This window comes from Phyllostomus discolor, chromosome 3, assembly GCF_004126475.2.
Source record: "Phyllostomus discolor isolate MPI-MPIP mPhyDis1 chromosome 3, mPhyDis1.pri.v3, whole genome shotgun sequence".
Lineage (NCBI taxonomy): Eukaryota > Metazoa > Chordata > Mammalia > Chiroptera > Phyllostomidae > Phyllostomus > Phyllostomus discolor.
The window spans coordinates 206532625-206557831 of NC_040905.2; the positions used below are offsets into that span (position 1 = coordinate 206532625).

At 39.3% G+C, this 25207-nt stretch overlaps 1 protein-coding gene and 1 long non-coding RNA gene across 5 annotated transcripts in view; one reads left to right on the forward strand and one right to left on the reverse strand.

The window, feature by feature from the left end:
* NR6A1 (nuclear receptor subfamily 6 group A member 1) overlaps positions 1–25207 on the reverse strand; it is a 198024-nt gene that overhangs the window by 106267 nt on the left and 66550 nt on the right. The gene's annotated exons all lie outside the window — the stretch shown is intronic.
* The window catches only part of LOC118499807, a 45689-nt gene that overhangs the window by 16533 nt on the left and 3949 nt on the right, over positions 1–25207 (forward strand). Inside the window, exons 2-3 of the long non-coding RNA XR_004902341.1 lie at positions 16350–16454; positions 23282–23472. This is a non-coding gene — a long non-coding RNA (uncharacterized LOC118499807). The remainder of the gene's footprint in view (positions 1–16349; positions 16455–23281; positions 23473–25207) is intronic.

The following is a 25207-nucleotide window of genomic DNA, read 5'->3' on the forward strand; positions in this document are numbered from 1 at the left end:
TCTGTTATCTAGTGATGCTGAATACCTTGGGGCAGAGTCTGATAGATATTGAGAGGTAGACTTAATAAATCTTAGTGACCAACTGGCTGAAGAGAAAATCTAGCCAATGGCAGAAAAAGAAAAGATGTGTAGGGAAGGAGAAAACATACTAATTTCTGAAATCATTAGGTCTGAGTTTGCCAAAGGGAGTGAGCGAAATATGAAATTCTAGAGCTAGCTGACTGCGACTACTGAGACTCAGTAGGACATATAAAGGTTCCCACATAAAAAAATAATTTAAAATAAACAAAAATCTTCAAAACTTGCCATACCTCAGGTGGTAAAAAAAATAAACGTATGATCCTAAGGAGGCACACCTCAGAGACATTATGGATCCAGTTTCAGACCACCACAATAACACGAGTATCACAGCAAAGCAGGTCATAATCTTTCTGCTGGTGGAGGGTCTTAACTTCAGTTTAAAATACACAACATTTGTGAAGCACGATAAAGCGACGCACAATAAAATGAGGTACGCCAACCCAGTGCAGCATTTCAAAAGTAGAGCCACATAGATGTGTAACGTCTCCCCATTATAAACTTCCGGGAAGTTCTGTGAAGATAACAAAAAAAAAAATTATAAAAAGTGGTAACTCCCAGAAAATGGAATTAAAGAAAAAGTCAAAGTCCTAATAAGACAGGTTTACCACATGCCGTGATGTCGTAAAAAGGTCAGACAAGAACTCGTTTTCAGACAAGGCGATCTCTAACGCCCACCACGTCTCCCTGTTGCGGGAACGTGAAGAGGTAAGAACAGCAAGGTCATGACTATCAGCAAAGTCTGTGAGGATTAAGGATGAGGACAAACAAGGTCTGGAGCAAGGCTCTGTCCTCTGAGATTTACCTCATTACTGGAGTGTCTAGCTAATTACAGCTTCCCACCGAATGTTATGTGGGAGTTAAGAGTTTGGGGTCTGGTGCCAGGCAAACCTGTATTCAAATCTTGGCTCTGTCACTCCTTAGCTATCTGACTCTAGGTGAGTGGCCTTCTCTGGCTTCGGTTTTCTCATATCCAGGACGAGAATGATAGTCATTATCCACAGAACTACAGTGAGCATTAAAGTACATACAAATAAAGCGCTTAGTATCGTGCCTGACCCACAGCAAATGCTCTGTAAACCTTAGTTGATATTATCATCTGTAAAACGTAACCAATTCACATACCCATAATATCGAAAAGAAGTAACCCCACGTGGTAACTTGCTACACCTTGCTACACAGCGGGAAATCAAATGGTAGATATTATTACCCCCTCACTTTTGGGAAACTGTTATCATTCAATGTCAAACTGAGCATGTTTCAAATGGTATAGTGCACTGTTTAAAAACACAATGGGTCTGGAAATTCTGCATTCAGATTCTGACTCTGCCACCACTTATTATCTATGTGATCTTGAGCAAATTAATTTACTTCACTTTGCCTTTCCATTTTCAGCTGTAAAATGGGAAAAATAATAAGTACCTACCTTTTTGGGTTGTTGTGAGAATTAGACAGTCTCTCTTATAAGTGCTTTATATATAAAGCCCTAAAAACAAGACCTGGAACAAATACTATATAAGTGTTAGCTGTTCTTTTTTTAGCTTTATTTTTATTGTTTAGCTGTTCTTATTTCCATAGCAGCACTACATGTTTTGTCTGAGGCCACTTTGCATCAGAGAAATGACGAAATAAGTCTGGATGTGAATCATCGCTTTGCGCAGCCCCGTAGCCACCTGTGCATGCTACCCGTCCATTAGTCCCTCGCCAGCTGTCTCGGTTATCAGGTCGACTGCTGCAGTACTGCACAGTGCTTGTGTTCCAGTAACCCTTATTCTACTTAACAACAGCCTCAAAGCACAAGACTAGTAATGTTGGCAATATGGATATGCCAAAGAAAAGCCACAAAGTGCTTCCATTAAGTGAAAAGGTGTGTATGCATAGTTATGCACCACTTAGCAAATGAGAATATGTTCTGAGAAATGCACCATCAGGAGATTTTGTCGTGCAAACATCACAGACAAACCCTTACACAAACCTAGATGGTATCAACTACTACACGCCTAGGCTACACAGTATAATCCACTGCCCCTAGGCTGCAGGCCTATGATACGTGTTACTATGTACAAAACAGCATGAGATTAAATCAAGCACAAATGAAGCTGACACAATCAAAGAGATGCAGTAAACAAGGAATGTATGAGGCTTCTGTGGGCATGGCACAGGACACCGTTTTACAGCAAACTTTCTTTTTAATAAGCAGAAAGAGTACACTCTAAAATAATGATTAAAAAGTATAGTACATACATACGCCAGTAACACAGTTGTTTATTATTATCAAGCCTTATGTACTCTGCATAGTTGTATGTGCCACACTTTTACACAACTGAACAGAGCAGGTTTGCTTACACTAGCAGCATCATAAACACGTGAGTAATGCACTGCGCCATGGCACTACAACAGCTACTACACTGCCACGAGATAGGCACTTTTCAGCTCCATTATACTCTTATGGGACCACCCTTGTATATTTGGTCCGTCATTGACCGTAAGGTCATTGCATAACACATGACTACAGAGAAAAACACAGCACATAGGCTACAAGGTTCAGTAATATCCGAGGCTTCAGTCATCCACCGGGAATCTTGGAAACGCACCCCTGCAGACAAGGGGGTGTCTACTATACTAGTATTTTCTTTACACGCTCCATAAATCTCTAGCCCTGAGTAAGTCAGAAGACATATCTAAAGAAGCAAAAATGCTAGTAAGCACACAAGCATTGATGGGAAATCTCATGTTTGTTCTTAGAAGGGCACAACGTTAGTCCTGTCAGTTGGTCTTTGTGGCTGACCTACAAACTGAACAAAATACTAAATGGCATGAGCAACAATAAAATTGGTGAACTGAAGTTTATTTATAATAAGAATCTGTGCCTCCCACCAGACTGTGGGCTTTTTGACAAAAAGATCTTATTCATCACCAGCATCTAGAACACTGTCTGGTGTACACAGAAGGTGTTCAATAAATGGTGACTAAATCGGTCAGTGAGTACCTCCTCCTTGTGTGGAAGGTAGCATGTTAGGGGCCTGAGAGTAGTGGCATAATGGTTCATTTATGTTGATGTGAAACATTTCAGGTTCTTTAAACATTAAACATAGGCCAGATTTGGTTAAAGAGCTGCAGCTGCAAGGGCACCTGCTCTCATCCCAGACTCACTCCCAATGGCAAAGCTACCCTCCACTACATGCCCTGAAGCAAATCAAGTGTTTCTCTCAAATGATGGAGAGCCACTTCCCACGCAGCCCTGGTGGTGGCCTTTCTGCTCAGCAAAGGAGGCAAACTCTAGAATCTTCGGTCATCAAAATGTGATGGTTGGCAAGAGCAGGTGCTGAGTAAGCCTGGTACGCTTCCAAACAAAGTCCTGCCATCTAGAATTCTGAATTGAGCATGCCAGACTCGAGAACATCTGGATTTGCTCCTCTGGCTTCGAACTTTCCCTGAGAGGCCAGGAAAGAGTGTATTGTTGCCAGTATGTGTAGTTGCATATCCAAATACTGTACTCTGGATGAGCCCAAGACTTGGCAAATAGATGGAATGTAGCACATGGAAGTCCTGAAGAGAGAACCATGCAAAGGGAAGGGTTTCCTTGCAAAACACAAACCAGGAAAGGTGTAAACTGCCTCTCTGTGTCACATTCTGGAAGAATTCACCCAGGATAATAAATACTCGAAAGTCAGGTGGGAGGAAAATGCTCAAGGAGTATGTGAGAGGGAAAACAGCACCATTATTACCTCGGAGAGCAGTAAGTTTATCATACAATAACTCTTTATTTCCCCTCCTCCGAGGAGATAAACATATATGTGATTATAAATTGGTACACGCAGAAAAAAAATATTGAGCTGTGGACTCTGGCAGACAGACGGTGTTGAAATTAAACAGTGTGAGCTTTGGCAGCTGCACTATGTACTTTTTCAAATTCTTACATCATTACTCTGGCGAGGGACCTGTACCAAGTTGGCATGAGTTCTAACGTGGTTTGGAGAGAGAATTTCTTGCCTTTTCAAAAAAGATGACTACAAACAGCTTTTTTATACAACAGGGAAATAAATATTTCTCTTTACTCCAGATTTTGTTTTAAAGGACAAAGACATATTACCAAGTTATTAAGAAAGTGTTAGAGAGCATTCTAAAATTTTAAAGGATGCTCAACACAAACTCTGTAAAGACCTCTAAAATAGTACATGAATGTTTCTTTAAATAGTGATTACCCACATCTGTGGCAATAAGAAGTCAGTTTCGAGGAATAATAATCACCATTATATTTATACTCTGACACTGGCAGCTTAGGACGTATCCTTTAGAGGTCAAGAATGGGACGCCCTCCCAACTTCATCCATGAGAACTTGAACAAGTTCCTTGACCTCAGTGTCCTCAAATGCAAAATGAAATAGTAATGCCACCCTACAAGGTAGTTCTCACAATATCAAGTACACGGCAAATCCTCAATAAGCAGTAGGTATGCTTAGAAAAGACAGAACCTTTTAAACTGGTGTTTAATTAGACTACCACATACTTAGTGGAGCGAAGTGGTCTGACTTTTCACCACTCAGATTCAAGAATGGAAAGAATTTACATATCACCTGGTTTTGATATCAAGATTGGGCTCGAGCTCTTTGAACAAGTGATACCACACAAACAAAGCTTTATTATCTGTATCTCCCCCAAAACATCAAAGAATAACACGGAATTCCAAACCTGAAAAATAACAGGTTAAGGGGAAAAAAGCAGGGTGGGGGAACTTTAGCTCTCATAAAGTAGATATAAATGAATATGTTTATGAGGGGGACCCCCAAAAACCCAGAACTATCTTCTGGAGGGCAGGCCCCTTGTAGTACAGGCTTCCCCCACTAGGTGAGTGTTCTAGGGACCCATCTGTATCAGTGCACCAGCTGGCATTGTTGTGAGAGGCTACTTTCGGCTTCAGTGAATTTTCTTGAAGACTCTTTTAGCATTTGCCCCTTTCATGATGGGAGACTTACGAGCGCTCCTGCCCACCCTGCTGAGTGTTCAGCAGTTTTAGACCAAAAATGGCATGATCCTATGCCTCACCCTCCTTATTTACCTGATCTCTCCCTGATCAACTTTTTTAAGTTTCCCTGGATGAAAAAAGTTCTCAAAGGGAAACGTGTTGCCGATCTGGAAGAGGTGAAACAAAAAACAGCAGAAGCACTAAAAGGTATCAAAATCAACGAGCTCAAAAACTGTTTTAAGCAGTGAAAAAAGGTCTTGATAGGTATATTGCATCAGATGGAGAGCACTTTGAAGGTGACTGGAGTTTAAACATGTAAGAATAAACACATAATTTTTTAGAAAGAAATTCAGGTTGTTTTTATGGGCTTCCCATCGTAGACCGATGGGAATTTTGTCTCTCATTTTTACCATAAAATATTTCAAATTTTCATAAAAACAGTAACAATAGTAAAATGAACTATCACTCATACCCAACAACAATCAAGATTTTAACTTCACATATAATTATTACTATTTACTTTTTGAGGTATAATTTGCATATGGTAAGGTGAACAAATCTTAAGTTTGATGGATTTTTACAGATGTGTGCATAGGACAAATTATGGAACATTTATAGCAGCTCACGAGATTCCCTCACAACCTTTCTCCCCCAGAGGTACCTACTATTCTGCACTGGCAGGTGTGGCGGCTCAGCTGGTTGGAGCATTGTCCCATAAACCAAAAGATTACAGGTTCAGTTACTGGTCAGGGCACGAACAAGAAGGCACCAATTGATGTTTCTCTCCCTATCTCTAAAAGCAATGAAGAAAGGTCCTCAGCTGAGGATTAACAACAACAAAAAAAATTATCTATTATTACATTCAAAAAGCATTATTTCTCACCTGTTAGGGTCTCCTTTCAAAACTAATAATAAGATCTAGATTTTACTTTTTCTGTTTTCTTTAAAAGTTTCCCAGTCTATTTTAATCATACATACTTTAGCCACACTGACCCCGTGCAACAGAAGTGTATATAAGATTCTTAATATCAGTAGTAATAGTAAAAATAGGCAAAAGACCTAAAAACTGTACTTTAAAAGGTCTACATATTTAGAGTGCACAACCCCCCCCCAACACTTTTAAATGGGCAGAATATAGAGAATGCTAGTATAAAAGAGAACGAAGGGAAACGTGGAATTCATTTTTACTTAAATAAATTCTGAAGAAAATACACTAGACAATTTGTAAATAAGAAAGCTTGTAATCAGTATGTGTTTCTAAACTAATTTAAAGAGAATATTTAATTGAAAATTTAAAACCTTAGTATGTTCATTTTTATTGCCTGTCAGTGTCTAAAAAAACCCCACCCCAACTACACTTTCTTTAAAGTTCACAACCATGTTAAGGCCATGCTCCCATGTCTAGAAGCTGACATTCTTCCTAAATGAGCCACATCCTCCACAATCTTAGCCCCAGTTACACCTACACAAATTAAAAGAGAGCCCTAATAAACAGCTTTTTCACGGAATAAGGTCCTAAGTCTGAACAATGTACATATCACCACCCTTCAGTAACTGCAGAATTTAGTGTTTCAATCAAATGATACAACCTAGCTGATCTTACACCTTTAGCAATAATCACCACTGTTAAATTAATATGTTCGTGTGACTGGACAACATATGACTGTAAACTGCTTTGACATGTGTAAACCAAGCACTTCTATGGCCAGCTGGAGAACAGTGGAGTGGGACAGAATATCTCAGCGCACTGACAAATGCAATAACCACCGCCTTATCAGAAGGGTTGTTGGAAGCATTAACTAAGATAACACAAAGAAAGGGTGTTACTTCTCTCACCTCCCCAGCACTCCTCACCCTCTTAGGCTAACATGGAGTGAGCTATGATTTGACAGCAATGCCCTTTCCTCACCTCCACATCCTGGAGCAGCACAAATAAAGACTAGATCCACTAACCAAAACTTGCATGAATTCATTTGTGTAGCCCAGTATCTCAGAAAGAGTTAGGAAGGAAACTTTGGGACAAATTCCTTTAATCAGTTTGCTTTCACATACCCTAGTTAAGATTCTATTGTGGAAATGAAATTTTGGAAAGCAGTTAAGAAAGCCCCAAAGGGAAGGTACAAAATTTGCATGTGGCTTATAAAGAACTGACAACTACTCTCATGCCTCTACCCAGATCTCAGTTTCCATTCAAGATGCTAGCGAAGCATTTACAATTAGTCACTTCTATAGATGTTAGCCTTGAAATGATCTATAGAGACTGCACAAAAATAGAGTAATTATCATAACTGGTTGCTTCTGATCACTGTTTATTTTAGAGACATAATCATCTGCCAGTTACTGGATCTGCTGTAACCAACATCTTATGGAGGATGTTTTGATCTCCAAATTGATTAAGCTGCAAAATGACTATTTCTTATGTTTAAAAGATTAGCAAGCTAAACTTTTACAACTTTCTTCTATCTGCCCTGATCTAAAAAACAAACACAGTATCAACTCAAGTCAGGAACCCCTCATCAATAATCTTACCATAGAACCCTCTCTAAGCAGCCAAAGAGGGCATTACTTAATTGACAATGAAAAATGTCCATATTTTTCATTGCTTTTTAAACTCAGAGGTTGAAAATAAGACATTTGACACCCCCCCCCCCAAAAGATGCACACTACCAACTTCTAGAATGAACAGATTTTGGGATTATTCACATCTCAATGAAATACTGAATTTATTTAAAAATTAACAACATATTTGTAGCCCTGGCTGGTGTGGCTCAGCAGACTGAGCACTAGCCTGTGAACCAAAGGGTTGCCAGTTCAATTCCCAGTCAGAGCACATGCTTGGGTTGTGGGGCCAGGTCCCCAGTGGGGTGCATGCGAGAGGCAACCAACCACACACTGATGTGTCTCTCCCTTTTCCCCTCCCTCTAAATGAATGAAACCTAAAATAAACAAATAAAAATAAAAAATAAAGTCTAAATAAATAATCTAAAAAGTAAATAAAAGTATAAAAATAAATAAAATCTAAAATAAAATTTTCTAAAAACATAAGTTAATACATTTGAATGACTTTATATTCTGTTTAGAAAAACAATAAATTAAGCAAGGGACACTTACAGTTTACTATAAACATTTATCAATGCCATATATATATATGTATATATATATATATCTGTACAAATGTCTCTTTTCACTTAGTAGAAAAGGTATGCCTTGTACACAATTCTAATACAAGGTACACCATGAGAAATGTTATAGAACCTAGGAGAAAAAAAAAAGAGCTATTGGGAAGAAATCTGGGAAGAAGTTAGGGAGAAGCTAGCACTAGGAAAATAATTAATTCTACCCAAACCAGTACCAGTTCATATTTCTTTCACCTCCTCTGAGCAAAAGGCATTCATGAAAAGTCAGGCACCAGACAAACCAAGGCTCTGTGACCTTGAACATATCACATCTCATATTAGAATTTCATTCTTCATGTATAAAGTGAGTATAATGCCAAATACCTGGTGGGACTACGGTGAAGATTAAATGTGAGTGATGTATATATTTAAAGTAGATTTATATGTACTATCTGTATATAAATATATCTATGTTTTTATATATACTCAAAATTTATATACTTAAATTGTGACACATATACAGGGGTGGGCAAAAGTAGGTAAGAACTCTGTGACAAAGTGTGCTTGAGCAGAGCAAGTAGACTACAAGAATGCATAAATAATAAAGGCTGGCAATTTGAACACTTATGAGATTGTACCTAAGAGTGCTGTGCACATTCTGACATTCTTTTGTGTTCATAAAGCTACTGTAATAGTCATAAGCTATAACCTGCATGTCTTTCCCCCATATTAACAACTATAAACCTACTTTTGCCCACCCCTGTATATTGAGTATGTATTGTATTTTCATATGCATGTGTATATATGTGTGTGTATCTATATAAGCTTTACTTATATAGATATAAATCACAATGCCTGACACTGAAAGGATGCTCAAGCAATGGGGGTGTTTATTACAAATAAATACCTAAATGCTGAATCCTATGCCAGGCACTATTAACACCTGCATCTGAACACTGCTTGCTATGTTTTTTAAATTTATTTTTTTCAAGATTATAAAAAAGCGAATGCCATGTAATTCACTTCTTATCCCCCCACAATGTGAATAAAACACACATAGAAACAATATTTCTAAACAATAGCTATTAAATTAACTTAGTTATAAAAGGATAACTTTGAACAAACAGATCAGCAATACTCAAAAAACACATGCTGTTTACCATGAGAACACAAAAACTGATTATAAAGTATGTTTATAAGAAAAAGTTGAAAAATATAATATTTAGACTCTGTGTTGATTGGTCAAATTTTACTGAGCATACTAAGCCCCCAAATACTATGCTAAGCCCCAGGGAGATGCCAAAACAACACGCCAGGGGTCTCTCCTGTAGCTTACTTACTGCAGCCCTTGAGTCTCAACTCCGAAGGGATTACAGCAGCTTCCACAATCTGCCTAGAGTTTCCTAATATCTGGACCCCATAGCAGTGGTTCTCAAAGTGGAGTCCATAGATATCCCCAAGATCCTCAAGAGAGTCTGCCAGGTCAAAATTATTTATGTTTTAGTGATAAAACATTATCTGCCTTTTCTACTATGTTGACTTTTTACACTGATGGCAGTGTCAAAAAAAAAAAAAGAAAGAAAAAATCCACGCCATTTTAACTTAAGAATGTCTTTGAGAAAACAACAAAATCTCTTGATTTTACTCAATCTCGAGTATATACCTTTTTAATATGTGTGAAAACGTGGAAGTATACATAAAGCATTTCTGCTATACAATGTGTGTCTCAAGGAAATGCGCTTTGAGCTACTGTCCGAGTTGTAAGCCGAACTAGCCAATTTTTTCATGGACCGCCATTTTACCTGAAAGAACTAACAGAAAATTATGGTTATTCAGACGTGGCTGTATGACAGATATTTTCTTGAAAATGAATGAAGCGAACATGTCATTTCAGGAAAAAGAACTGACAAAATTTGTTGCCAGCAATGAAATTTAAGCCTTCAAACATAAATTAGAATTTGGAAAATCTGTGTCTGCCACTGTAAGCTTCATGGCTTTCCAATATTTAAAAGTGTTTCCATAATATTAGTGGTGATATTAACATAACTGATTTATTTGATATCATATAATAAACTATGACAATATTCAGAAAAATCTGCATAACTCAGTGAACCAGATGGCCAATATATATGATGTTACAGAAGCTTGCATGGGTAAAAGGCTCATGCAAAGTGCAAGACAGACTAGTTGATTTTAACAGAACAGAATATGAAAGTTTATTGCTTTGGTTTCAGATTCCATACTGTAAATAACCTTTAAGGAACTACCAAGTATGGAGATCTGGTACAGATCAAAGTAGAATATGCATGATTATCTGAAGAAAGTAAAATTCTCCTTTTTCCATATATCCCAAAAACAGAGTCAAGATTTTCTTCATATGATTCAGCCAAAACAACATATTGAAAAAGATCAATGTAGATGCAAATGTATATAGATATGCGATTTTAATTCTTTTAAAACCTTAAAGGGAGTGGCAAAAATATAAAATAATAAAGATATTCTAAGATTTTTAATAACTTTTTTAGACTGTATTTATTTACTTTTAGAGACAGGGGAAGGGAGAAGGAAGGGGAGAGAAACACAGATGTGCAAGAGAAACACCCATCGGCTGCCTCTCACACGCCCCCAGCTGGGGACTTGGCCCACAGCCTGGACATGTGCCCTGACTGGGAACTGAACCAGGGGCCCTTGATTTGCAGGCCAGCACAAAATCCACTAAGCCACACTAGTCAGGGCTTATTCTAAGTTTTTTAAAAATATATATTCTTATAGTTATTTTTACTGTAAAATGTTATGTTGATATGCAATGTATTTATTTTTATTTTAAATGAATTAAGAACCATTTTAATTTCTCAGTCTTAATTTATAATATAGTAAAAAGTGATAGCTATAATCCACATTAAAAAAAGCTCTTTGGAACTGCAATAATTTTTACAAATGTAAAGATTCTTTGGGTACCAAGAGATCTTAGAGATGCTGATTTTCTTTGGTTAGTATAATTTTTTAATGGAAATTAAAGTAACATATAACATAGCCAAGACTTGAATCTGGGTCTCCTGACTTCAATTTTCCATTCAATCTAAACCACAATTCCTGAATTCACCATGACAATGGTTTAGAAACCCCTCATTCCATTCCTCCCAGTAAACAGGACGTTTGACCAAATAATTACAATAATAACAATAACTGAAATTTGAATGTTATGTGCCAGGTATTTTTATACTCCTATTTCATTTAATTCTCACAACAATCCTGTGATGTAAGTACAATTAATTACTAACCTCCACTTTATAGACAAGAAATGGGGAATAAACCAAATACCAAAAGTAATACAACTACTAACTGGCAGAGCTGAGATTTGAAAATAACACTTCTAACAGAGATACATCAGCAAAAATGCTTTCTCATAACTGCCCATCAAAACATCTGTGTGGTCACCAGCAGTGGCATTTATGGAGAGGACCTGTGACTCTGGCCCAGCATACCTTCAGATACAGACAGAACAAAACACTAGCCTGGAGTGTGGCCAAATTTATTTCTACACAGAAAATGGCAAGAAAACAAGCAAATAAGGAGATGTGCTACATATCATCAAGCCGCCTCTCTTCTGTACCCGTCTGGCATCTCTGCCATCGCCCATTAAAAAGAAGTGTCAGGGGGCCAGGGTGAAGAATCCGTCACTGACACACAACCGGGGCAGTGAAAATTCTTGGCAGGTGTTCTCTGAGCTGTAACTCCTCTCCTATGCAAACTAACGCCCAAGCTGAGTCCTGACTTCATCACACTCAGCTGTGACAAGAGCCATCATTAGTGTCCAAACTCCACCTTTTCCAGGCTGATGGCATGTGTCAGGCCTTGATTCCTGTGCCATTCCTGCCTGCCAAGTCAGGAAAGGCAATGCCTTTGGCTTTTTTGAAGTACCTCAAGTCACTAGGCAGCAGCTGACACCAACTCGTTCCTGAGGATGGACACTTGGCCAGGAGCCAAGCTTAAGCGTATCTGGAGGTTCTTGATCTTTATTGAAATCATTTCTGCCTTCTCACTGGCACAATTAAAATAAATTCCTCCCCAGTGAGCTTCTGCAAGCCTCTTCCATCCAGTGGTAGTAGTCAACTTTGATTAGAGAGAAGTGTTCAAGTGCAGCAGCTGATAAATGTCAGAGCCTGGAGGGCCTTCACAGAATTTTGATCATTTATAGCTATTTCTCATTTCATGCTATGGACAGTTTTTAAGCCAACACCACTCAGTGTTGCTTACTTAGTCAAATGCTTCAGGTCAGCATACCAAATTCCAGTCAATGGTCTGGTTGTACTGGTTCCCGGTACACCCCTAAGGCTAAGACATTTGACCTAGCAGGCAGAATGATTTTGCAAACGCACTTTGCAGATGGCCAACGGGACATTAGGAAACTTCTGCAAAAGGCATGCTTTTTCATAAGGAAGTGGTAGTGTGGTATAAGTAAACACACACACACGTACGCACGCACACACAGGGCCAAGGATTCCAATTCTAACCCATTGTGTGATTTGGGTTTTCATTTCGATTCCAAATCAGCCTCCTCATCTACTAAAGAAGGATCTTAGCCTAAATGAGAGATTCCCAAATGTCCACAAAATGGCTACATCAGAGTCCGCTGGGGGCATATGAAAACTACAGAACCCACTCCTAGAAGATATCATTTACATTTCTAGGATGATGCCTGAAAATATACATTATTGGCAATCTACACTTCCTAACACTACCACAATTAATCCTGATGCAAAGTCAGTTTGAAAATCACTAGATTAAATGACCTCTAAGATTCCTGACAGCTTTGAAAGCTATAAAACTGTACACTGGAATTTTGTTTGTTTGTTTTTTATCTCAGAATTGTCCCCCTATCTATGATTAGCATTCCATTCAAATAGAACAGTCCATCAGGTTACCAATGAAGACATAGGTCTAAAAACAACATGTCGAGTATTAATAGCTTACCCAACCTAGTAAATTACTATTTCATTTATGAAAATATGGGGTACATCTAAGCATAGCATTTCTAGAAAATATACACTCAAAAATAAAGCTTTTAAAACATCATATTTTACAAAGATTCAATTACATACTGGAATTAGCCAAGAAAAGCAAAATTTAAACAACATTTTCTCTAAATGTTATGAATAACTAAAAAGTTAGTTATGGAATGACTATGACTCATTACCTATAACTTAAGATGCCTTAACACAAAGCTATAATCTACCTCAGGCAATAATAAACTTCATAATAAAAATCAAGGTTTTAAAAACAAGTGCCATATGCTTAAATTTAACCCAATAAACTAAAATAGGTCAAAGGAAGAAAACCACAGTCCTATATTATTATTGGTGTATCATCAGGGTTTCATTTTTGTAAAAAAGGAAAAATTGAGTCCTTTGATCACTGTTCTTGTTTATTTCATTAACTAGTGGAGGAAAAAACACAGGCTCTTGGCACTAAAGGACATTAAAAAACTCTGCCAACACATTTCACACACAGCAAAAAACCCCAAGATTCTCTCCAGCCCATTCCAGAATCCCCGTGAGTATCAGCTAACACATGATTGTGGTTCCTGTTTCCCTTGTGACTTCATATTCCTAACTCACACACTCACTCATTCAGCTCAGCTGAACAACAATCCTTGGTACAGTTACTTCGAAGAGTTGTTCATTGATTACAGATATCCTGGGAATTAATTTACCATGGAAAAATGAAGTCCTGCTTCCCCCATGGGTTTGCAAAATAATCTAAAATAAAGTCTCAAACACATGAAATCATTGTTATTAGGGGATGAACAATTCAGGTGGCCCTTAGAATATTTTGATAGGTTTTGAAGTATGTGCCCCATTTGAAGAGAAAATACTCACCGCCTTTGGTACTAGATCAAATTATCTCAGTGAGTTGCCCTCCTCTTGTCTTCCAGACTCGTCTAAAGTATCTGGGGTAACTTGATATACAGTTACCATGTCAAATAGCAAAATGTTCTAAGCTATTAAGTTTAAATTTCTATTCCTACCTCTCAACTCTGGCAAAACCTCAAACAGGCTAAATATAAGAATGACCTTCCATATACAACCACAACCTGTGGCACACATTTTTTTCCCTTTTCCTAATATTCAAGTAAACACTGTGGATTACGCAGGCTCCTCTGTAAGCATTGTCTTAAAATAGCACATTCTTTCAGCCTAGCTCAAAGCCAGAATTAGTAGTCATAGTGCTGGAATCAGATCCAAACAAATGGGCCTGGGGCAAGGCAGGGGGAGGGGGGACAGGGACGGTGAGAGGGTGGAGGGAACTGTTGCAAAATAAGATAGCTAAATTAACTCAAATATTTGTGTAACTCCTCATCTGGAAACTTCTTTTGCAGATTCTACTTGTATAAGCAGAACTAGTACTTAATAGCTGTTATCTCCTATTAGTAAACAACCTGACGAAGTCTAAATAACCACTTTTCCAGCAACTACCATTGTCTGGTTATCACTGTCTGGTTACACCACACAGGTTATGCTTTCGGGAAAAGGTGTGACTAGATGATGGCGACCATGTGCACTACTGGTGGCAAGAAGCCACTCAATAAAATGAATATCCAGACTTCCAATGACAATGACCAGTGACAAGACTAGACCATGAAATCTCTTGGTCTACAGCTCTGGTCAGAATTTCTTAACCTGAAATGCAGAGGGAGGCTACCGATGGGTTCTTGGGAGTCCGCAGCTGAAATCACTTTCAATATTTTATTTATGTGTATGTATTTAAGGGAGCGATTCCACGGCTTTCTAGAGAGTTTTTAATTACACTATCTAACTTAATCCTCACTGTCTATGTGGCAAATACTAATATGATTCCCATTTTTATAGATTGAGGAAATTGATGCTTATGGAAAATAAAAACTTTACCTGAGGTCACAAAGAAAGTGGTAAAGCATTAATTTCAAAAACTTCTTTAAATGTGCATATAAATAACTAGTGGGAGGACATTTAATTATAAAAGAGGTTTTTTACATTAATGTATATAGACTAGAAACCAAATTCTGGGCAAAACATGCAATTCATTTAGTAACATGTAAGTAATAGTTGCAAAGGATTTTAACAATTTAAATACTTTGAAATAACATAATTCATATGGCTTTTAACATGTGTCAGGTCTATTTCACACACTTGACATATTTTACCTCGTTTAGTCCTCATGGTAGTCCTATGAGGCAGATACTACCAACATCTCCATTTCACATGTAAGGAAACAGAGAAACAGGGAGGTTAAGTAATTGCCCATGGTCACAGAGCTGCAAAGTCAAGATTCTAGCTTCAAAGTCTGTGCTCTTTATTAGGCTCTAATAGTGCTTCTCCAAATACTTAATATACCAACATGTTCAACTATGGTCACTTTAAAGGGAAAAAAAAAACATAGCCAAGTAAGATTCCAATTTGGAAACGTCTATCATGACAAGGTACTTTACTCCACTTAGCACATATGAACCAAAAGCAGTGAGAAAGTGAGACCTCGCAATTACATTTGCACGCTACTTGCACGTACATAACCCTCACAGCTTTTCACAACTCTGTGCAAAAGGAGAAGTGCTATTTGTCCTGCGTCTTCACTGATGCTCTGAGAGGCTAATCTCACTATACACCACTCTCCCTCTACTGGAATATCTTTCCTTCTCTGTCAAGTGAAAATTCAACTAAATATTCGCGGCCCAGATCAAATGTGACCAGTTAGATGCACCTTTCCTGACACTTCTGGGCAGAGTTAACGTTTCTCTTCTGTTATCCCAAACATGGTTCATGTCATTCCACCAGCTCAGTGATCACCCTCTTTATCATCAGCTGATGCCCATGTCTAGTTCCCTGGGTGGACACTGAGCTCCATGATGGCAAGGGCTGTATGTGGGAGAAATAATTCTCAGGATTACGCTGCTGAATTAGTAAAGGAATGAAGCAGAACACTAGTGGAGTGGCTAAGAGGAACATGAATTCATGCAGACACGTCATCGTCACAACTTTAGATTTACCCTCAAGGCCAGCAGCATCACCCCAAACACATCACGAGACCCTCCCTGCACGGTGCCTGGGAAGTGCCTGGGCAGGCAGCAACCTGCGACAGCGACGCCACTTCTATGGTACCAATTCCTAAAATACTTCATTTAACTGAGTTTATGCTTCTTGTTTTCTTTCAAGTATATCAAGAGGCCTCAAGAGGACCATGGAAACATTTACATCTCCAAATTAAAGCTAAGTGGGCTTCAATATTTTGTAGCACCTCTGCAAAACGACAGAAAGGAGGTAAGTGAAACGATAAAGGACGGCACGGTGAGTTCTGACACACTCAAAACCCATCTAAATCAAGAATTAAATAGCTGGACCAATTTATTAAATATGCAGCTTCTATAACTCTGCTGATTTAACCCTTAGACTTTATCCTTGCGCTGAGTACATAAACCCTTTAGCCAAACTCACTTGAAAGATGCAATGTGTGCCTTAAACTCACTTGATAATAAAAAATGAAATTATGAACTTAAAGCAAATCAAAGGAATGAGGGTGCTGAAAGCTTTCCTGCCATGAAAACAATTACCTCAAACACAATGAGAAACCCCCCGTGTCATCTGGAAGCCCACCTTTCACTCTTCTCTCATTTTTCAAACCATGGAAACCATTCTTTGTCCAAACGGTATAAAGCACTGACATCCCTTCATATGATCAGGGCAGAGGGCCATTTAAAATAAACCCATTTAAGATTTGCAAAGATAACACACAAAACAGCTGCTTAATTTTTTACTCTCATTTTTATACAACTTCCTGTCGTATCACTGAGAACTCAATGAAGCTGACTAACTGATGTGTTTGACCAAGGGTGAAATAACTAAAGTAATGGAGAATATAAACAGTTCCCATTCAAACAAAATTCTCAGTGGTTGTTTTTTTATTATGTACCATTTGTCTGCTTTAAAAAAAATTGAGAACAGTCAACCTTTAATATTTAAACCTAAAGCGAATGGTAATAACTATCCCTGATTAAAGATTAACCTAAATCCAGCCAGCAGTTCTGTAAGCCCGTATTGCCACTGAGCACTCCTGGATCCCTCCCATTATAAACCCTGCATTCTGAAGAGTTCCATCCACATAATTCATTCATTTTCCAGATGTTTCATCAAGGACGCCAATAGCCAATACAAATAATCAGCATGTCTACAACGCACTGATACCCTTTCTGCCAAAAGCAAAGGCACGTGACATTTTAGGTCCTCTCTTGTGAACTCCCTGAGAAATGTGGGCTTTTCTATTAGGTGGGGGATGGGGGGGGTGTTCCTTTTCTGGTTTGTTTAACATAGAAAATAACCTGCAGACTGCCACCAAACCTCTGATAACCTAGTACTCCAGGCTCTTAGCTAGGGAGACTATCAGTTATGAAGGTTAATGTTTTTCATCTTCCTGTACGAAACATTTCATCTACAGCCTCACCAACTATTACTAAAGGCAAATAAGAGGATGTCTGCTTGTTTGAGACTTCGCTCTCACCGAAGGCTCTACCCTCAGAAACTCAACAGGAAATTTTGTTGTGCATAAGGGAGGAGGAAGTATGGCCAGTGAGCTCTGCAATCACGAAGTCCAGGGTTTAAGCTCTGGCTTTAACGCTGGCTTTCGGCTACGTGACTTTGGGCAAATCAACCCTTGATTCCTGTAAGACTCAGATTTCCCCTGAGGTAAAGTGGGTTGCTGAGATTTTGATGAAATAAAAATATACAAATCTCAGCAAGCAGTAGGGTACTCTATTAAGTTCTTTTTTACCCTCTCCCTTTATTATCAACACAGACTACTATAAAATGGGATATTTGACATTTTCAGAATTTAAAAAATGTCATTCAGAGCCATCTTCTCAGACATCCACTTGAGTCTGCTTGTATAAACACTACCGTCTCACAATCCTGAAGTTCATTAGCTCTCAGCAGTATACAAGTACGTTTTCAAAATTTAAATACTCTCCAACTGAAACCTGAAAAGAGGACACGCGGCCAAAATGGAAGCATAGGTAGATACACTGTGCCCCCTCACACAACCAAAAGGAAAACAACAAATTTAAAAACAAAAAAACAACCAGAACTGCCAGAAAAGCTAACTGTATGGAAGTCCCACAACCAAGGAGTTAAAAAAGAAACATGCATCAGACCGGTAGGAGGGGTGGAGACGGGCAGCCACGGCAGAGAAGACTCTCGATGAGGCAGCATCTGGAGGACCGGGGTGTCTGGCGCCGGGAAGAGCAGGCAAGGCGACGGCTGGCAGAGCTGGCGGTTCCACATTTGCGTGCAGATAAACCAGGAGGAACAACCGAGGAGCGGGACAGACCACACAACCCAGGGTTCCAGCACAACCCAGGGTTCCAGCACCGGGGAAATAAAGCCTCTAACTGGAAAAACCTGTTGCGGCAGTGGGAGAAACTCCCAGCCTCATAGGAGAGTTTGTTAGAGAGACGCACAGGGTCCTAGAATGTACACAAACCCACCCACACAGGAATCAGCACCAGGAGGACCCAATTTGCTTGTGGGTAGTGGGGGAAGTGACTGAAAACAGGCAGAGAGCTGAGCAGGCAGCTGTGAGCCCTCTCGGACCCCTCCCCCACATTCAGCACGCTAGGCAGTAAAATGGTTGCCCCGCCCTGGCGAATGCCTAAGGTTCCGCCCCTTACTACAGAACAGGTGTGGAGAGACCCAAAAAAAAAAAAAAAAAAAAAGCCCAAATGAAAGAATAGATCAAAGCTCCAGAAAATATACAACTAATCAATGAAGAGCTAGCCAACCTATCAAATGCACAGTTCAAAACACTGGTAATCAGTAAGCTCACAGAATTGGTTGAGGATGGTTGCAAATTAGAGGAAAAAATGAAGGCTATGAAAAGTGAAATAAAGGAAAATGTACAGGGAACCAACAGTGACAGCAAGGAAGCCGGAACTCAAGTCAACAGTTTGGAGCAGAAGGAAGAAATAAACGTTCATCCAGAACAGAATAAAGAAACAAGAATTCAAAAAAAAATGAGGAGAGCCCTAGGAACCCATGAGACAACTTTAAACATTCCAACATCTGAATCATAGGGGTACAAGAAGGAGAAGAGGAAGAGCAATAAATTGAGAACTTATTTGAAAAAATAATGAAAGAGAACTTCCCTAATCTGGCAAAGGAAATAGACTTCCAGGAAGCTCAGAGAGTCCCAAAGAAGTTGGACACAAGGAAGCACACACCAAGGCACATCATAATTATATTACCCAAGATTACTGAATAAGGATATAAGGGTAATAAGGATAACGAAGGTAAGGAGACAATCTTAAAAGCAACCAAAGGAAAAGAAAGAGTTACCTACAAAGGAATGCCCATAAAACTATTAGCTGATTTCTCAAAAGAAACCTTGCAGGCAAGAAGGGGCTGGAAAGAAGTATTCCAAGTCATGAAAGGCAAGGACCTACATCCAAGATTACTCTATACAGCAAAACTATCATTTAGAATGGAAGGGCAGATAAAGTGATTCCCAGATAAGGTCAAGTTAAAGGAGTTCATCATCACCAAGCCATTATTATATGAAATGTTAAAGGGAAAGAAAAAGCAGATGATCAACATTATGAACAGCAAAATGACAACAAACTCACAATTATTAAAAACTGAACCTAAAAAAAAACAACAACAAAAACTAAGCAAACAACAAGAACAAGAACAGAATCACAGAAAGGGAGGTCACATGGAGGGTTATCAGCAGGAAGGTGGGGGAAGAATGGGGAAAAAGGTACAGGGAACAAGAAGCATAGGTACCATAGGCATGGGAGGTACAAAATAGACATGGGGAGGTTAAGAACAGTATAGGAAATGGAGAATCCAAAGAACTTATATGTACCCATGGACATGAACTAAGGGGGGGAGGGCAGGGAATGTGGGTGAGAGGGGATATGTAGGGTGGAGGGGAATAAAGTGGGGAAAATGGGACAACTGTAATAGCATAATCAGTAAAATATATATATTTTTTAAAAGGAAGGAATTTGGACTTCCGGCCAAGATGGAGGCATAGGTGGACACACCGTGCCTCCACGCACAACCAAGATTGGAACAACAACAATTTAGAGGCACAATTAACACCCAGAACTGACAGAAAATTTATCTGAATGGAAGTCGGACAGCCAAGAAGTTGAAATAGACCCATTCATCCAGACCGGTAGGAGGGGCGGAGACGAGCAGCTGGGCGCGGGTCGGGGCACAGAGAGCAGGGAGAGTTGGGCACATAAGGCAACCAGGGGTGCGTAAGGCATCTGGGGCGCACAGGATCGCAGAGGGTGGACCCTGAGTACACAAGCAGCAGGTGGCGGACCCAGTGAGGTGGCAATTGTGGAGCAGGGCAGAGCGCGCAGCCCAGGATCCCAGGGAAGGGACTGAGGTCCCACAGAGAGCAGAGCTACCGCCACTGTTCCCTCTCGACCCCACCCCCACATATAACGTCACAACCCAACGACTGGGGTGCCCGGCCCTGGTGAGCACCTAAGGCTCCGCCCCTCACCACAACAGGAGTGACCAGACCAAGAAAAAAAAAGAGAGAGAGAGAGAGAGAGATGGCTCAAACAGAAGAACAAATCAGTGCCCCAGAACTCATCCTTTTGAGCAACCAAGACATAGCTAGCCTATCAGATGCACAGTTCAAAACACTGGTGATCAGGAAGCTCACAGAATTGGTTGATTTGGGTCACAAATTAGATGAACAAATGCAGGTTACCATAAAAGAAATGAAGGAAAATGCACAGGGAACCAATAGTGATGGGAAGGAAACTGGGACTCAAAACAATAGAGTGGACCAGAAGGAAGAAAGAAACCACCAAACAGGAAAGAATGGAGAAATAAGAATTGAAAAAAAACAAGGAGAAGCTTAGGAACCTCCAGGACATCTTTAAACGTTCCAACATCCAAATTATAGGGGTACCAGAAGGGGAAGAGGAAGAGCAACAGATTGAAAATGTATTTGAACAAATAATAAAGGAGAACTTCCCCATTCTGGCAAAGGAAATAGACTTCCAGGAAGTCCAAGAAGCTCAGAGAGTCCCAAAGAAGTTGGGCCCAAGAAGAAACACACCAAGGCACATCATAATTACATTAGCCAAGGTAAAAATGAGGGAGAGAATCCTAGAAGCAGCAAGAGATAAGGAGACAGTAACCTACAAAGGAGTTCCCATCAGACTGTCAGCTGATTTCTCAAAAGAGACCTTACAGGCAAGAAGGGGCTGGAAAGAAGTATTCCAAGTCATGAAAGACAAGGACCTATATCCCAGATTACTCTATCCAGCAAAGCTGTCATTTAGAATGGAAGGGCAGATAAAGTGCTTCTCAGATAAGGTCAAATTAAAGGAGTTCATCTTCACCCAGCCCTTATTTTATGAAATGTTAAAGGGACTTATCTAAGAAAAGAAGATTAAAAAAAAAACATGTATAATAAAAGGAGAGCAAACTCACAATTATTAACAACCACACCTAAAGCAAAACCAAAAGAAACTAAGCAAACAACTAGGACAGGAACGGAACCACAGAAATGGAGATCACACGGAGGGTTAACAACAGGGGAGCAGGAGGAGGAGAGAGGGGGAAAAGGTACAGAGAGTAAGTAGCATAGATGGTAGGTAGAAAATAGACGGGGGAGGGTAAGAATAATATGAGAAATGTAGAAGCTAAAGAACTTATAAGTATGACACATGGACATGAACTAAAGGGGAGGATGTGGGTGGGAGAGGGTGTACAGGGTAGAGGGGAGTGAAGGGGGGAAATGGGACAACTGTAATAGCATAATCAATAAAATATATCTTTTAAAAAAGGAAGGAATTTTAAGAGGAAAAAAACCCTGAAAAGAATGTGAGAGCCACATCAGAGTGGTCTCACTGCTCATGGCTCCTGAAAGGCGGGGACAGACTGGAGAAAGGCTGCCAGAGCCAGGACCCAGCCTCCAGAGGGCTCCAAGGAACATTCAACGCTGTCGGTGAGTTTGGGATTTGGAAAAAACCACCGACCGTTGACTGTACCCTGGGGTCCTTACGAACACCACTGTATCTCCTGAAGCAAAGGAATAGGCTGTACCTTCACACATTACATGAGACCACCAGAACCAGTCCCACTGCCTGTCCCCCAAAGCTGATTTTTTTAAAGCTCCCTTCTATTTCTGTTGCCCATTTTTTCTTGCTTTTGATTGTGCTTTTGACAAACATGCGTTTTGTTTCAACAAGATGAGAAGAACTCCACGATAATAAGTGTACCTAAATGTCTCCTAGAAATATGCCATTCTGGTGAGAAATAGCATGTAGCAAGGAGAGTTTTTTTTAAAAAAATCTACTTTATTTTGGAGCAAAATTCAATGAACTATTTTATACTTATTTCTCCCATATACCCTCAAAACTTTTAATTAGGGGCAAGGGGAGGATTTAATAAGCAAAAATAGCACAAAACTTTCCAATGTCTGCACAGTTGTTATCACATTCTGCCTCAAGTTATAGTTAATGTGGTTAGGTTTTGACAGCCCCATTAGAATATGAGCTATTTGAAAACAGCTACGGCCTCACTATTTCCATCCACACATATGCTCATTTAAATGTCGGTTAAATTCAAGTAAAAAGTCAGGTCTGGAGTGAGGCAGATCTGGGATGCATCTTGGCTCCACTCCCCAGCTAGCGGGGTGACTCTGGACAAGTGTCTGAGTCTCAGTGATCTCATGTAAAAAGTAGGAGATGACAAGAATACCTACCCTCGTGGAATATTTTGCAATTCAAGGAAATGAAAATATAAGGTGCTTTGTACCATTCCTAGAACACACAGCAAATGCTCAGTATATGTAAGCTATTAGTATTATTAACCCAAAATATAACCTGTGCTAATTTAACTTGAAAAGTACGCATATTTCCCAGTACAAAAGAGAGAGAAGGAAGCAGGGTCCTCAACTACTGTTCATACCTCCCAGTATTCCGGCACTGCCTGTGTGAGCACAAGGCTACTCATTGGCTTCTCCAGGAGCCCCTTCTCTTCTCTGAGCCACAGTTCCCCATCTTTAAGAATCCCCAGCTCTAGTGTCAATGTTATCAGTAATTACATGGGTTCTCAACCGTTAGCTACTAGGAGAAAAGCCACACGTCGAAGAAACCGGTGTGAAAAAGAAGAGCCAGGAGCTGGGGAGAGCCCAGGCAACGCCACCGAAAGGAAACACTGATGGCTGCACTCAACATTCATTGCTGTCGGTGGGTTTGAGTCTGAATCAACTCACTGATCAATGAATGCAAACTGCGGACCAAACAACCCAAGGGTAAGGCACGTGCAGAGAATTCACCAGCTACTGTGCTAGGTGGCAGCTGCTGTGGTCTCCAGTATACTGGCTGAAGTCTCTCTTGCTCTCTTTGCTTCTAACAGGAAATAGGGTCTCTAAATGCCTGGTACTTTCATTTTTCCATAGATGTGCTAGAGTTAAAGAAATGATATTTTACCAGAGGAATAAACTATATACCCTGACGTCATACCATATTTAAAAATAATCAATGTTTTCATAACTTTTAAATTAAAGAGTCAATGTTATTACTTTATATTCAAATATAGGAATATATAAAGTAAAAATTGAAAGTCCCTCTCTCCTAATCATCTGCAACCCATTTCAATTGCAATCACTTGCAAATATTATAAACAAGTTTAATAACTTGTTATAAATGAAATATAATGAATTTAGTTTATTACCTCATCTACTCATTATTAAGGCAGTATAAAATAGTTATCCTTAGAGAACTTTTTTGGTTTTTTTTTTTTTTTTTGGAGGGTGGCTTAAAACAAGTTCATCTTTTACTTACTGCTGTATAATCTGCTTTTTCACTCAGTTATACATTATACATGGCCTTCCACAACAAGCCTTGTTACATTATTCTCATTCTTCTAAATAACTCTGCAGTCTTAGTATGAATGCCTTGCTTATTATTGCTCAAACGTACTTAAGTATTCTCTTTTGACCAATGCTATTAGGACCATTAGTTGTGGCCTTTGCAAACGATGTCCTTCAAATAAAAAAAAAATCTAACTGATTTAGGGGATGCACATCACTTTTCTTAATAAAATTTAGTATCAATCTGTGAATCCTATAAAATAAGCTAAGCCACTAAATCTGTCATCATAATGACAGGAAACAAGGGCCTTGTTTTCCATATGCTTTTTTACCATACACTTAAGTCTGAGATAGAAACAGATTCTCATAGCAAAATTCAAATTAAAGAGAGCAGTAGGAGGACAGTATTGTCAATTTAGCCTTCCAAAATTGGAAGGAGAGAAAAGTACAGGGTTAGTGAGACAAAAACTAAAAAGAGAGACCAAAGACAAAAGAAAAATGCAAAAAGTGACAAGAATTCAGAAAAATACGAGGCTCGGGCCAGCGTTTCCTCAACCTGGCTGTGCACCACAGGCACCTCGAGTTGTTTTTAAACATACAGATTCTTAAGTTCTTCCCTAGACCAGCGGTAGGGCCCTAAACTCTGTATTTTATTATAACAAGCCCACAGATGATTCTGAGCTACCAAAGGCTGGTCCAAGAAAAGTCAAGCTCACCAACTTCACACCAGCCTCTACCACCACACTTCACGTCATCCACTTTTCAACTATTTCCCAAACTTCTCTGCCATCATCTGATATTGCCACAACTCTTCTGAGCACAGACAGGTATATCCATACTCAAGCTGCTACCGAGTATCTCTCTTCATAGAACATACAATTTTGCACCAGGTTGTGGCAGCCAAATACATATCAAATTGTGTCTGATGTTATTTAAAGACTGATGCATTTGAGTTTATGCTTTCTCAAAACTAAAGCCTCCCTGAAAGAAGCTAATGGACAACATTAAATTCAGATGACTGTTCCACCTAAGAAGTACTTAGAGAAATCAAAGTTTTCTTTTCTTTCATACTGGTGGACACAGAGAAAGTAATTCAGATAGAGAAAATTATTTCCAAGTTTTCTGAAAAATTAGAAAAGAATGTCTGAGATGTTCTTTGAAAGATGTACACCTG